The sequence below is a fragment of the Leptosomus discolor genome, chromosome 14 (genome assembly GCF_034619465.1).
Source record: "Leptosomus discolor isolate bLepDis1 chromosome 14, bLepDis1.hap2, whole genome shotgun sequence".
In the NCBI taxonomy this organism is placed as follows: domain Eukaryota; kingdom Metazoa; phylum Chordata; class Aves; order Leptosomiformes; family Leptosomidae; genus Leptosomus; species Leptosomus discolor.
In genome coordinates this window covers 1,584,438-1,599,485 of record NC_141404.1, presented here as the reverse complement: position 1 = coordinate 1,599,485, position 15,048 = coordinate 1,584,438, and the positions used below count along the sequence as shown (strand labels likewise).

At 56.3% G+C, this 15,048-nt stretch overlaps 1 non-coding gene across 1 annotated transcript; it reads right to left on the bottom strand.

Annotated features, from left to right (window-relative positions):
• Positions 1-2,114: 2,114 nt before the first annotated feature.
• On the bottom strand, positions 2,115-2,203 carry LOC147414471 (small nucleolar RNA SNORD60). Its single transcript, XR_015183884.1, has one exon. It is a non-coding gene; the product is annotated as a small nucleolar RNA SNORD60 (small nucleolar RNA).
• Between the last annotated feature and the right edge of the window lie 12,845 nt (positions 2,204-15,048).

Genomic DNA, 15,048 nt, shown 5'->3' with positions numbered 1-15,048 from the left:
TCGAGGAGGTGGCCGTGCCCCCCGCGACCAGCGCTCTCTTACTCAGATTTGTTGGCAAGCAGGGACAGAGCACAGGGAAAGCTCTGGAAGCCACTGGGGCGCTGTCAGGACGTGCGCAGGGAGCTGTAAATCTCGCTGTTTCCCGCTGCTTTGGTCAGCTTTTCCGCGGCTGCTGCTTGACCAGTGTCTCCTCCATGAAGCTGCGTATCTTACAGCCACCTCCCTTCTCCTCCTGGGCCGTGTGGCACACACCTGCTGGCTGAGGTTAAGGAAAAACAAAAAAAAGGGATTTTTCTGTAGTCCCTGAGCTTGCTAAATCCCGGTGTTTGGTCCCCCGGTGTGGCAGTGGGGCACAGAACAGGTCAGGCAGCTCCGACACCCGCTCTGTGCCCACGTCTGCCCTCGGCTCTGTATTTTCTCAGCCCCCCCTGCAGCGGCAGCCCCAGGCCCGAGGTGCCAGGGGCTGCACGGAGCCTCCCTCAAGGCAGAAACAACCAGCAGCGTCCTTCATGGCAGGGGCTGCTGCCTGCCCTCGCCAGGCAGGAGAGCTTTGCACCTTGGGGTCTCGAAGCAAAAGCTGCCACCTCTTCTGGTGTGGCACCAAAACCCATTTGAAAACGAATTTAAAGAAACTGCACCCTTTGGAGTGCTTTAAACACGCCTCTCGGGAGGTAACTCTGCCACAGCAACTGCCTCCGTGGTATCAGACCCCCGCTTGAAGCCAGACTCGGCCCCCAGCTCTCCCCTGTCCCAAGTCCCCTCCGCACAACCGCTTTCCTAAAGCTCCTCCTCAGACTTTCTCGGGCCTTTGCTGCCACCAAGCGATGAGGAATTAATTGTTCGGTGCGTTCAAACGGGACTCGGTGACTCGCAATTTCTCATTTTTGCTGGCTCTCGTTTACAGCTTTTGTTTCATTCCCGTTAATAAAATTTTTTAATAATCCGTGTGGCTACAGCGGTGTTTTGGTTGTCTGAACAACGCACCCGCGCTGTTTAATCAAGTAGTTCAGCTCATGCTTGAACCCATTGGATCCCTCCACGGCCCGCGTGGGTTCAGGTGCTCCCCAAGAACCAAAGGGAGCCGGGCGGCACGGAACCGCAGCGCGTTTGGACGCTCTGGTTCCCCTGAGCAGCCACAGCAGGAACGGTCCAAACGCAAAGTTTAAAGCTGGTTTGGGGTTTTACCACTCGCGGGGTTGGCAAAGAACAGAAGCAAAAGCAAAGCAAGTCTTGTGACAACTTTATTCCATCTGTAAGCTATAAACCTGGCCAAAATGGAGAGACAGCAGCAACCAATTTCAGATTTTACAACTGATTTGAGGCTGGGGAAAGACCATTACCTGAGCAACCTGTTAGATTCCAAAATATGAATGCATTTTATTCCTTCAGCTAGCCCCAAGGACCCCACGGTTTAGATCAGGTCTCTAGACAGTCCAGCACTGTGAATCCTTTCAGTTACCCGCACTCTGCACCCACCACCTACCACGATGTTCACCCTGTGCTACCCCATGGGGTCCAGCACGAGCCGACGACTTCTGATTTCTTGTACTTCAGCCAATTCTGCAGCTGCTTCTTTGTGCTCTCAAAACTACCCCGGCTCCCACGTTGTTAGGGCACCAGACACAGCAGCTTCCCCGTCGGACGCAGCAGCCCCACGGCATTTTTCAGCCGGTATCGCTTGCTCGGCTCAGGAGCCTGCAGCCTACGCTGTCCCCTGGGCAAGGCACAGATCAGTCACGGCAGCCCCAGTTTCACCCGCCTGAGCCCCACACTCGTGCTCTCCCCGCGGCTGCCGAGCCCAGCAGCAGCTTACGCGGACGCACGGTTCGCTACAGACAAGCGGCACCGCGTTTTACCACCCCGAAAGCCCGGGAGCAGCCTCCCCGCAGGCGGGGGGCACCCGCCGCTCGGCCATGGGGGCTGCCGGTGCGCGGGTGCCTCGCCTAGGCCCCGAGGAAGCCGCCCGCCGCTGGGCCTCCACGTCGCTGTTCATCTCTCCCGCCTCGCCGCCCCTCAGGCCGCCGCCATCCCGTTCCCGCCGAACCCTGAGGAGAGAAGGCAGCGCGGTGAGAGAGGGCCGGGCCGCATCGGCCCGTCCCCGGCTCGGCGCCCTCGGGCCTCAGCTGGGGATGGTCAGCAGGGGCCGCGGTCGCCCGCCGCCCTCAGACGAGGTGTCAGAAAAGGAGAGAGATCATCACCGGCCCGCCCCCGGGAACGGCCCCGCCGCCGCCCGCCGCCGCTCACCTCCCGCATGGAAAGACCGCCCGCCCGCCCCCGCCGAAGCTTTTATCGCTTCTCCTACGTCGCTATTGGTCAGGCTAGCCGCGGGCACGGCCAATAGTGAGCGGTTGGCGTGATCGCTCTCCCGCCTCTCTCAACTCTCATTGGTCGCCGCGCTCCCTCGCTCCAATGGCGCCGCGCGGCGCAGCGTGGCCCGAGGCGGTGGTCTGCCGCCGTCTGATTGGTCCCTGGAAGAGGCCGAGCCAAGCCAGTAGCAACAGTGGTTGTAACGTAGAGTGACTGGGTAAGCGCCAATCAGCTCTCGGCCGCGGGGGCTGCCGGGAATTGTAGTCCGAGAGTCGCGGCGGCGCGGCGAGGAGTGGGCGGAGGGCGGTGCGCCAGACTACAAGTCCCGAGGAGCGCCGGGAGCGGGGCTTCCGGGCCGGGCGGCAGCAGAGCCGCTAGACGAGCGGGGAGCAGGCCCGGGGTCGCGATGTGCCGGGGCCGGGCACCGGCGCTCCGGCCGCCGCCGCTGCTGCCAGGTACGAGCGGGGCTGGGCCGGCCTGAGGGGGCGTCCCCGGCTGAGGGGAGCCTGGCCGGGCCCGGAGCTGAGGGAGCCCTGGGAGGGGAAGGGCCGGGCTGGGCGCTGGGGACGGTGAGGGCCGGGGGCGCTGGGGCTGCGCGGCGGCTGCGGGTGGGGCGGCCCCGCTGCCGGGAGGTGCCTGCGGCGGGTCCCCCGGGCGCTGCAGGGCTGCTCGGGGCGGCTGCGGGGGCTGGCGCCCGCCTGGCAGCACCGCCGCGGCTTCTGCCGCCTCGTTCCCTTCCCTTGGGCGGGTGGTTGGTGGTTTTTAAACTCGGTGGAGGTGCCAGCGCGGTTTCCCCGGTGCGCAGAGCGGCTCCTGCGTTGTTCCGTCCTCCGTGAGCCCTGTCCGCGTCTTGCTTTCTTGTCCCCGTCTGCCTTCTCTTTGCTCTTCGACGTCCCTCCATCGCGGGGCGGGCTTAGGTTTGTCTTTTTCTGCTCCATTACTTGTCCGACTTGGGGCACGTGTTGCTGATGGTTCTCTCTTGATCTCCCAGTAACCTCATTTCCCTCATTTCCTCGCGCTTTGCTTTCACGACTTGCGCAACGTGGGATATTTGGTGGTGGCTCTCGGTAACTGCCCCGAGACAACTGCACGTCTCGGAGCAGGCAGCGCTATTGTCTTCTCGTTTCAAACACGCTGTTTCGTTCCACCTTGTTCTCCTGCCAGCTCGCAGCTGCTCTTCCTCTGACAGGCTTGCTGTCAAACACTTTTCCCCTGTTTGATCTGTGGCTGTGGCCTGATGATCCTGTTGTGTTGCCTGAAAGCCAGAAGCAAGGACCTTCTTTCAGTTCAGCTTGCGTTTGAGCTGCATCGGTATCAAAGGCAGCGGCTCAGACGGGCTCTGCTGGGGGCCGAGCAGTGTGAGAAGAAAGCTGGTACCGAAGTCAGACGGTTTCGGTGTGTTTGTAGCAAGCCAGGTCCAGGCTATTGTACCCCCCCCAGGGAGGCACCTCTGTTGTGAAGAACTCTGTCCTAGCAGTTATTTTTTTCAACTTCGACAGTGTTGCCAAACACTTTGTTTCAATCCCAGCGCTTCAGTTTTGCCTCCCTGTGCATTTTCACCTCTGTGATGGATTCTTTTCAGCCTGTCCTAAGCAGTTAGTGCTCCTGTTAAACAGCTGCTGCGTTTTGGCTTCCAGCGTTTGTCTGTCGGCGACTCTTGCGTACGGCCACGCGACGCGTGTTGGGTTTGCAGGGAGGGGGCTGTGTGAGTGAAGGACGGTTCCAGAAAGCCCTTTCTGAGGGAAAGTGGTGTGAGAAAGTCAACTGCTTCCGTGACAGCCTATACACGGCTCCCTGGGAGCCATCAGAGGAGGGGAGAGAGTTCACAGAAAGCGTGTTGTGGTGAAGATAACCCAGGGCAGCACCAAAACCTGAGCTGCTTTGGGTCAAGTACAGCACAGGCATCTGCTCACCCCGAGTCCAACGAGCTGGCTGCCACCATTGACAAGGGGCAAGGGAGCAGCCGGTGCTGTTGCACACCTGGCGAGTGGGAGATCAAAGAGTTTTGGGATTTCCTACGCATCACGTAGGAGCAGGGAAGTGTCTGCAGGGTCCCCCTCCAAGTCCTGGGGTCCCCCACCCTGGGCACTGCTGGCCTCAACTGAGGCTGAGAAAGACCAGGGTAAATCCAGCCACGACAGTGCAGAAAGCTCCAGCTTTGCCGTTTGGTTTGCTGCGGCGTGCGGCAGCAGGTGAAACTGCCCTGCAGGAGGGACCGTGTCACCATGAGGGAGGTTAAATTTTACCAAGTGGCAGTGGGAAGCCTAAGCTGGACTGGAGTCACCAGAACATTCAGTCGGGGAAGGCAGGTGCCTTCGCTGGTAACACCTACACATGAATTTTCACAATGTTGATTGAACCCAAGGGAATAAAACCGCCCAAATCCACAGTTTTCCGGCAGTTTGGTTCCCTGACCCGAGGGATCACGTGTTGATACCAGCCCCTCTGCGGTGTGAGAGCGGTGGGGCTGGGCCCACCGCTGCCCCTTCCTGCGGCAGCGCGGCCTCGGGTGACCTTAAGCCGCTCGTGAAGCGCCACGGGTGAGTTTGTGTCCCCCGGCTGACACCCTTGGGCAGTCAACCGTCCCCTTCCCGGGGCTGCCCCAACACACCCGCGCTGCGGGGGAGCCCGCGGGCTGTGGGAAGCTGCCGGTCCCCGTGCGGTGGTGCCGGTGGCTGTACGGCAGCCGGGGTTGGTCCTGAGCGGCGCTGAGCGTTTCGCAGCTCTGGCAGTCAGTCGCCTCATCGCCTGTTCCGTGGCCCTTTCCCAGCCCCTGCTGGCCGTGGCTGTGGCGCTTTCTGAAGCGTGGTTGTACCTGCCTCTCAGGTCGTCTCAGCCAAGCCCAGCCGTGGCCAGGAGAAAGGCATTTGAGCGAAAATCCTCCCTGGGCTCACTAACTCAATCCTCTGACTACGTGGACAAGTTCAGTCCGTCAGAACTCTTCCCTCCTGGTTTTTACGCTCCGTGTCTTCCCTTCCCCGGCTGCACTCCGTCATCGTGGGCATGATGAGGCACCTACTGGCACGTCCCCTTGCCCGTGGGTTGGGTTGGGGGACGTGGCAGCTGCCTGGGGCAAGGGAGGAGGCTGGTGGCTGCTCGCAGGGGTACATGTCGTCCTTATTTCAGCAACTCCCCCAGGAGTCCAGGGCAGCAGCACCCCAACTTCCCTGTTTACAGACCGCTCCCTCTCTGCCTTTAGCGCAGCCCGAGTTCAGAGCCTCAGCACGGTTCTCTTGCTGCTCTTAAGGAGGTGTAGAGGCTGCAGGAGGGGCATTGGGGGCTGGAGGGGGGTGCGAGCACTCCGTGCAGCGCCCGCTTCTGGGAGAGCCTCGGCTGTGGGAGCACGTTGTTCTCCTGCATGGGGTGGGTGTCCTGGCAGTCGAGGTCCCCCACCATCAGTACCTGTCTCTCTGGCGAGCCCTGCTCACCATCTCTGCCTTTTTGGGGTGATTCTTCGCTAACTGGATTTCCCTGGGTTGTCCCTGCGAGCAAAGACTGTGTGGCTGTTTGTTAGGCTGCTTGATATTCAGGGTTAGGAATGGTTTGGGAGCTGAAGAGGGTGAGAAACTCAAACTCCCTTTAAAGTGGGTGGTGGACAGTCCTGTCCCTGGAGGTTTCTCTGATCAGAGGAATAAATCTGTGTGCTGTGAGAATGGTTGTTGTTTTTTTTTTTTTCTGCGTTAGACTAAACCTGTTCAGTCTCAGAGCAGCCAGGGCAAAGCTGCGAGGCAGCGCGGAGATTGGCTGAGCTGTGGGATTTTCCAGCTGGATTTACATGTCGCCCACTGCTCTGCATGCCTTTCTGTTTACATCACTTAAGAGCGATACACACATACACGCACGCAGATAGCGGAAGAGACATTTTGACCGAGGAAAAGCCTGCCCACAGCTTAGGAACTCGATCATGGTGCCGTCTCGCCGGGCTTCGCCGCTCCGTGCCAGCTGGGACGGCCGGTGGTGAGTTTCCTCCAAGATAAAGCGTTTGCCCTGGGCGCTGGAGGTCAGGGCTGTGTCGGCAGTGCGCCCCGGGAGGCGGCTGCGCTTCCGTGGTCGTGAGGGAGGAACTGTTTTCATCCCTGTGTCTAGATCTCAGTGAAGAAATCCAGCGCCAGAAAGTGGGTCCCTGTGGCCTGTCCAACAAGCTGGAGCTGTATTGGGCTGATCCTGTGACCCTTCAGGTGGAAGGATCCTGCACGACCTTTGCAAGGACGTGTAGCCTTGGCTGCGCAGCCGCCCAGCGAGTGTTCCCTGAGGTTCTTCCTGGTGGTTTCAGAAATGGGAAATCCTCGATATTCTTTAAGCAAAGCTGTGAGCCAAGAAGCCAAGTTGGTGAGGCGAGGCGGTGGCTCCCCCTGCCTCTCCCTTACATCCGAAGTCATCGTGGCTACGGCACGGCTGCTAACGGCACCTTGGGGGAGCACTTTAAATTCGGCTTTCCTAGCGTGGCGTGAGGGGGTTGTGGGACGCTGCACGGTGCTCCTGTCTGAAAGTTGTCCGTAGATTTGCCGCGGTGCAAGTATCCACATCCGCTGGTTTCTTGTGGAACCGAGGATTCGGTGCTTGTTTATCGGAGGGCGGGACATCCCTGGTTGGGTCGTACTGTACCCAGCTCACGTGCTACCTGGAAAGCACTACCCTTTTCTCCCGTTCTCGCTCACTGGTTAACGCTCCCTAGCAGTGAGCGTGGCTGTCTTACATTGTGCTCTCCTGCTTGTTCTCAGTGGCAAAGTCCAAGGAAACTGTACAGAAAAAGAGCCAGTGACTGGAATTTATTGGATTTCTTTTTTTTTTTTTTTTCCTGAAGGAGCCGATGCAGTTCATATGGATCTTTAAAGTGGGCTGATTGTACCCAGAGAGCAAGCTAGAGCGTCTCATGGAGTTTGAAAGCTTTGGAGGATGTTGAGCGGGGGGGGAACAGGGGGTGGAAGTGATACTTTGTGCATTTTGAGTCATGGTGATGGGCTTGGGTTTCTTACGACTTGAACCTGGAAGAATCCCATCGTGTGAGAGGAGTGGTTAAACCTTTCCAGAGAAGTGCAGCCACCCGTAAGGCAAAGCCGTCTGGAAAGCCCTCAGTGACTGCGCAGCGACTGAGGAACGATACAGAGAAGGAACTTTGGTTGCCTTGGGTCTCGCAGGGCGGCCCCAGGGAAGGAGAACGCAGCAGGTGAGCCGAGCGTTCCTCCGGCTTCCTTGGGGACTGGGGGTGCAGCGTCTGCTAAAAGCTGTGTCCCTCAGTGCATTTATTGCTGTTTAACTCCTTGCCCAGGCCAGCGGGGGGAGATGGCTTTTGAACTTTGGTACGTTACCAGCCGAGGGTGTGCCCAGGACGGCTGAGGATGGGTTAGTTTCTCTTTGTTGTGGGCAAGTCTCTCGGTCACGGCCTTGGTGAGGTGCTGGTGTCGGCAGCGCTCGGGGCGGAGCCGAGGGGTGCGCCAGGGAGTTCAGGATCTGCTTGTACGGGGGTTTTCTGGGTGAGCTCGTCCTGCTCCTGAACTCACCAACCAAGCTGAATCTCTCCAAGCAGACGCTTTGCTTCCTCGGGTACTGTCCTACCAGGACAGAAGCTGAACCTGTCCAGAACCCAGACTTTGCTGCTGACCTGCCGTGTCTTTGAGGTTTTTTTTTCAATGAGTTGCAAGCCCAGCTGTCAGCTGGATTCCTGCAGACCAGTTTGCAGCAGGGAAACCAGCAGCAGAGCCTCAGCTAGCCCACGGGACCCCGTGGGGTCTGGGCAGCTGCTTGCTCGCTCTCTGTCAAACGAGGCTGAGGAACACCAGTTGGCACCAGTTCTGGTGTGGTTTGTGTAGGTGACTGTTGTTAGCTTTTGTAGCGCCCTGTCTTGTGTCACGGTCTGCCTCGCACAGAGGAGATGGCTGTTCCCTCTCAAGAAACAGCAGCAGGACTGAGATTTTTGTCTTGGGAGTGGGTGTGTGTGTTGGTTTGGGGGCTTGGTTGCAGGTTTTTTTCCATTTTTTCTTGAACAAATCCCACAATTTAATAATGTGAACGTCCCTGAATGGGTCTGTGCTTTGAGCGAGGATGTGGGAAAGATCACAAGCTGTGACAGGAGCAGCATGCGGCACTGTCATGTTAGGGCCAACTTTTAAAGCCCCTTTTGATTAAGGGCCTTGTGTGGAAGAGCTGTGAGGTGCCTGTCTGCCAGCCTGGCCACCCCAGCAGCGACCACGGAGGTACTGAGCCAAGAGAAGCCGATCTCGGTCGCAGGGGTCGGGCGCTGCTGAACCCTGCTCTGCGGCCTTGCGCGTAAGAAAAATGGTGTGGTAGGTGGGTGCCTCGAGGTTTCCTAAAATGGAAGTAAAGCTTCGAGTGTAGCTTTTGTGTCATGGAAACAGCATTGAACCTTGGCCTCTGTTCTGACTTGTAGCTTGATTTTAGGGTTTTGGGAAAAATGAGATGCTTTGTTCCACCAGAGCAGTCACTTTTGATCCAGTTACAGGCACATTTGAAGGTTACCGCTTTGGGTTTTAATGTGTATTGCAAAAAGTTTTTCTATCCCAAGGACTCATTCCCCTTTAGGAAAAGCACCCAGTACAAAATGATTTCCCTTTCTGAACCGCATTTGCACAAAGGAACGGCAGTGTTCAAACAGCTGTTGAATGTGCTCTCTCAGCTCTGCAGCCAATCGAAGCCCTGGTAAAAGTAGCAGCAATTAGAAATGTCACTTTTATTTCTGTTGATGACAGCTCAGTACAATTATGGTCTCACTTTAAGTAGCTCGGAAAAGTTTGTAAGGCTTTTAAGAGCAATGCAAAAAACTTGTAAACAATAAAAAGTTTCTTTCTGTTCCCCGGAACCAAAGACCCACCAGATGGAAATGCCATGTTCTGTCAGTGAGGCCAAACTTCTGTTTCACGTTCTTCTGGCCCATCTCGGTGTACGTGCCTGGCCTGGGTGGGGTCATCCCGAGAGCATAAGAAATGCCCCACCGGGTCAGAGGGTTGCTCTGCCTAACCCCAGTTCTGCCTGCAGCAGTTCCAAGACTGGATGGTTATGGAGAGCACGTGAACCTGGCCACTTTCTACCATCCGTTTGCTCCATATTTTCTTCTACCATCTGTTTGCTCCATATTTTCCCACTGCTCAGAGTAGCTGGATTAGGGCCTGCATCCCGTTGATCATTTTATTTGTCATTCCCTGAAGTTCCTCTGTACTGCCCTATGGCCTCCTTCCGAAGCAAAGACCAGAACTGCTACAGCGCTCAGGAGACAAGTACGTCGCGGTTTTGTGTGGCACCCAAATGACGTCCCCACGGTGATTCTCCACCGCTTTCATGGCGCTGCTCAGCATTTCGTTGGCTCGTTTGTCCGCTGCGGTTGCCTGGGCTGAGAATTGCAGCCGACTGTCCACGGAGACTCCAGCGTCTCCTCCCTGAGCGGCCAGGCCGGAGCTGAGCATCACGCACGCTTGCTTTCCTGATCGTTCCCTAGGTGCGTTGCTTGACGTTTATCTCTGTAAAAGCTCATCTGCAACCTTTTTGCCTCCTCGGTTTTGTGAGGTTCTTCTCGAGTTCCTGGCCAACAACGTGGTCCTTGACTGCTCAGAAGAGCTTAGTGTCCTCTGCAAAGAGCGATTTCGGTGCTCACTTTGTTCAACATCTTCGCCTATGACCTCGAAACAGCTTATTCAGCAATGGTCCTTGGGGGAACCCTTGCGTAGTCCTCTCTAACCTGAGCAGTGACCACTGAGTTCCACCCTCTGCTTGTCCGGTGACCGCCCTGAGAGGTGTCTATCTCGGTGATCTGCTGTAGCTCACGCACAGCCTCGTGGCCGGTGTTTTACCAGTCAGACCAGATGCTGATAGTCCTCGTCACTGTGTCCTTTAAGCCCTGTTAATGCAGTTTGCGAGCGCTTACGAGTGCTGTTTCCACCAGAGACGCTGACCAGGAAAGCCAGCGTGACTGTGCCATGGCGCTCTCTGTAAAAGAGCTGGCATTTGAGCTCAGGAATCTTGTCTTACGTGTGCTTTGGTCTGAGATGTTCCCTTGCAGGTTGCTGTGGGCGCTCAAAATCTGTTCACAGAAAGCGCGGGCCACGCCTTGGCACTGCAGAAGGACAGGGAGGACAGAGCCTGCCCAAACTGGACTGGATTTACGAGCCCTGTCACCTCCCGCAGAGGAGCCCTGGATGTGTGAGAGCTTGTGGTGCAGCCGAGGAAGGGGGTGTAGTCCACAAACCCACACCCCCTGCTCTCGGCACCGGCTTGCCTTGCCCTCGTCCCGTTGAGCTGGGCTGTTGGGGCAGCGTCGTGCATTTTAGCTTTGGTAGGACTCTTTCCGCGGCGATGTGGCAATACTCTCAAAGATGTGTAACCCTTCTTGTTCTGGCGGCGGGGTTGTAAGAGGAAGAGAAGCTTCTGTCTTACGCCATAAATACCCAGGCTGTGAAATAAGGAAACTCACGTCACCCACGAGCTGTTCCCAGCCGGCGCGGGGTAACCCCGGGGCTGCCTTTCTCACCGGCCCACTGCAGCATTGGCCTCGCTGTCCGGCAGGCACGCCTGCTGCGTGGGGTTTTGCCAGCCCGGCGGCTTCCTCGTGCCACGTCCCCCCTCAAAACCTTGATCTTGAGGTTGGTTATGAGGATCTTCAGCTGAGTGCTGGGAAGAGCCAGGGGTGGGTGAGTTGGGGTGGGTGTATGTGATCCTGCCGGCCTCTGCAGCGGGGAGAAGGAGCACCGCTTTCCCCAGCGCTCTCTGCAAGTACTGCTGGTTGGGTTTTTCCTCGCCTGGAGTCCTAAAGTAGGAATTTTAAGGCTTTTCTTCTCGCTGAGTCTCTAAAGCCTGGGTTGATCCCTGTGGTGTGCAAATGCTGAAGCCTAGCCCTTCTCCTCCCTCGCATCTGGTTACTATCAGCTGTGTGACTTAGCGAATAGCAGGTCCCCACAGCTTCCTTTTTCCAGGGTAGATTTTTTCCCCCTTTTTTTTTTTTTCTTTCTTGTTTTTTTTTTTAAATGTCAAAACCACCGAGTTTGCATAGTAAAAGAAAATAACTCCAGGCAAGGAGAGTCTGGATCACAGGCTGGGTTCCCAAGCAGATCTCCAGACACATGGGTCCACGCGTGCCTCTCCCACTCAGAGGGCAACCCTGTGCTGCGGGGACACACCAGGTTTTTTTCAACAGTTCTTGTCTTTTCAGAGCAAATGGAGCCTGTCCTATCACTGCAGGTGTCAGGGTGCCTCTGCAACCCACTTGGCTGTAAATCATAACCTGGCCCTGTAGAGTCCTGGGATGGAAAATCGGGAGACTGTTTCCAGCATGGAGGCTTCCAACCCGCTGCTCTGCGGAGCTGCTGAAGATGCTCGGGGGATTTCTGGGACCTCTTTGTATTTGGTCCTCTGAGAAGGCCTTGGCAGCCCAAAGGATTCTGTGATTTCCAGTAAATCTTAGTTTTCCTTCTAGGTCAGAGTGCCTGTGTCTTGTAACACAAAATATTTGATCCTTGCAGCGTGTCACAGTCTGTGTCTCCTCAGGATGCGGTTCTGCTCGGAGCCCGCAGGCCGAGCAGCTCTGCCTGCAGTCAGAGCAGGGGCAGGAGCTGCCCGTGGCCGCTGCAGGGTGCCCCAGGGAGGGACACCAGCCACCCAGGAGGGATGCTCATCCTCTGGGCCTCGAGCACAGCACGGAGTAGCTGGCAGGGTTCAGATGCCAAGCCGAGGCTCAGAGGTCTGGTGGAGGCTTTTCCGAGTGCTGTAGGAAGCCGGTATTAATGTCGACGCCACCGGCTCTTTTCTGCCTCCTTTTAACTGCTTTGATGTCGGTGGGAGAAGGCCTTTCTCAGTACCTCGTAGAAGACTGAGATACGAAGGAGCTGTCAGACAGTGCTCTAGAGAGGGGTCTGCTCTGGTGAGATGCTTCCTATATATGGTGGTTGCAGAGAAGTGGGCTGAAATCAGATATTCGTGTGGTGGCTGGTGTTCTGCAGCTTGGCTGATATTCCACTCGACATTTTTTCCATTGCTTGCATTCCTCTGGTTTCTGTTCAGAGCAGACACGAAGCAGGCTCCCTGCTGCTGCTTGCAGGTGGGTTGCTCAGCCAAGCTGCAGAGCGCAGGACGTGCTTCGACACAAGGGGTGGGGAATCCCTGAATTCCAGCGTGCGTCCTCCTCCTCGCTTTGGCTTTATCCAAGATCTGTTGAAGCTGAAAGGCATTTTGCATCTGTTTCAGCGGGGCTTTGGGACAGGGGGAAACTGGAGATGTGCCTCCTTAAAGCCCCTCGGCGGTAAGCAGTCCTGTGGCCTGCTGGGTGACCCCACGCGCCGCGCCACATGGACGCCTCCCAGCCTGCGCAGACGATTCGAAGGCAGTTATTTAAAGGGTCATGCTCAACCTTGGCTGACAGGCGGTAACTCACTGACTGCAGTAGCTCCAGTGCCTGTACATCACTTTGTTGCACGTCTGATCCTACGTTTAATGATATTACAAAACTGCTCAAACTGTTAGTTGTCCTCGTTCTTGGTTTTTCCTGTCTCTTTGTGCTCCACAGTGAGCGCTTTCCTATTGCTTTTTTGAGTCTCCATCTGTGATGTTTGAAGGCAATACATCCCTGAAAATGAGAGGGGGGTGAAGCTTCTGCCTGAGTCTCCAAGCAGTCCACAGTCCTCCATAAGGATGGGCTTCCTCTCTTTCCATCTGGGAGTGATTGTTTGCCTTAAAACCCAGCAGGAATAGTTGATAACGTGAGGTCCGCTTAGTGCTGTCATGGGTGGTGAGGTGGGAGCGTATCCCTGCTCTTGTCTTGAGCAGTGCAGGATAGAGGCTGTTTGGGTAGATGCTGCTGAGGTTCTCTGAAGAAGGAATCGTGAATTCATTGCGCTGAAAAGTGAGTCCCTCTATTTCCACCCAAACGTGGGAGGAGGAGGGCACTGAATCCCTTCTCCAGAGGAGAGATCGGCGAGCTTTGCTGTATTGCTAGACATAGGGACCCTACAGAGGAGGGGAACTTCAGGGCTACGTGCGTGTTACTAGACGTGAGATAACGCAACCTTGAGACGTGAAATCCCAGGAAACGTGGCAGTTCGTGTCATCGCTCATGGAAGTATTTGCTTTATGTTATTTGTGAGCACTGCGTCGTCTGTAGGCCCCAGCTGAGGTGGAGACTTTTTTGTGCTGGATGCTGCACAAATACCCAAAGATTCTTTCATCTTCAGGCTTTGTAGTCCAGGTATGCTGTGCAGAAGTGTGAACTAGAGAGGCTTGTGCAGGGAGGAAGCGGAGAGCTCCAGTGGCTTGCCCAAGGTTGCAAGAGGCTGAGTGGGGTTCAGATCTCGTGGGGTCACAGCCCATGTGTTACCCAAAAGTTTTGTCTACCCTCTTCCCCACCACCCGCCCTCCCTGTGCCTTCTGCTGTCTGTGCTCGAAGGAGCCACCGAAAGGAACAGAAGGATCCTGATGGCCACTGTCACGCTTCTCGCCTGCTGGAACCCGGCTTTCAGCTCGGCAGGTCTCCGTGATGCAGCAGCGCAGCAGTACTTGGTTCTGCTGTCCTTGAGACAACTCCAGCAACTCTGCTTAGCATCTCCTGCGGGATCTGGCATTTGCAAACAGCCAGGGCAGTGCTTTCAGATGTGTGGAAAACATTATCCAGATCCCTGTTTTGAAGATGATCTTGGGTTTGGTTTTAGGGTTTCGGTTTGTTTGGGTTTTCATTGGGGTTTTGGTTGGGTTTTTTTTTTTGTGTTGTGTTTTTTCTTGTTTTAGACTGTAGCTTTTTCCGAGAGTTGGGACCTGAGTAATGATTCCCTGGACGGTGCTGCTGCTGTGATCTGGCTGCCTGACAGTTGTCCGGTGAAGAACTGCAGTGAGCAGCACCAAGTGCTGTGTCAGGCGTGGCCGAGCTGTTGGCCGTTAGCAGAGCTTTGGCCGAGAGCAGCTTGAGCATCTTGGCAGTGTTTGAAACGGGAGGGCAGGACACGAGCAGCCTGGAGTGCCGGCAGCCTTGGGCTGGGACCGAGGAGGCCCTGGGCAGGTCCCAGGTCACAGCTACGTTGGGTGATCACGTCTCTCTTTGAGCCTCAGTTTCCCTTTCTGCAAAGTGGAGAAATCTCCGTGGTCTCCTTCATAAAGAGCTTGGAGATTTAGGACTCGACACCTTCCGATAAGAGGAAAATCAATTGCTGGACACACCCGAGACACTTCACCTCCCCAAAAGTTGGAGGTGTGAGCAGCAAGAGGGCAAAAGCCTGCCCAGAGCGAACAGGGAGCTCTGCAGCAGACGACTGCAGGCATCTGCAGGGTGTTTCTTCCGAGGCGCCCTTCGCTGGTGGTTGGCTCTTGTCCTGCAAAAAAAGGGATTTTTTGGTTGTGTCTTAGTAAACCATTTTTGGCCTGTCTGTCCTCACTGCAGATGTCTGTCTGGTCTGTCTCTTTAGCCCTTGGACTCTGCTGCTGGCAGGGAGTACCAAGACTTAACTATACCTTGGACAGAAAAGGGGTCTCTTAACCGGGATCCTTCCTGAGCAGCTTATTCCTGGAGCGCGGGGTCCCCGTCCCCTTGGGCAGGCTGGGGCAGCCCGCGAGTGCAAGCATCCCTTTCGGCTGCGAGGATGAAGGGGCAGCTTGGGAGGAGAGCTCAGTGCCCTGCTGAACCCTTCTCTTCCCTGATGGCAACTTCTGCTCAAGCCAGAAGCATCTCTGTATGATGGCAGGGAGGAGGTGCCGCTCCTCCCTAGGGGTTCCCTGGCTCCAAAGGAGACTCTTTGAGAGCATCTTGTTGCCTTC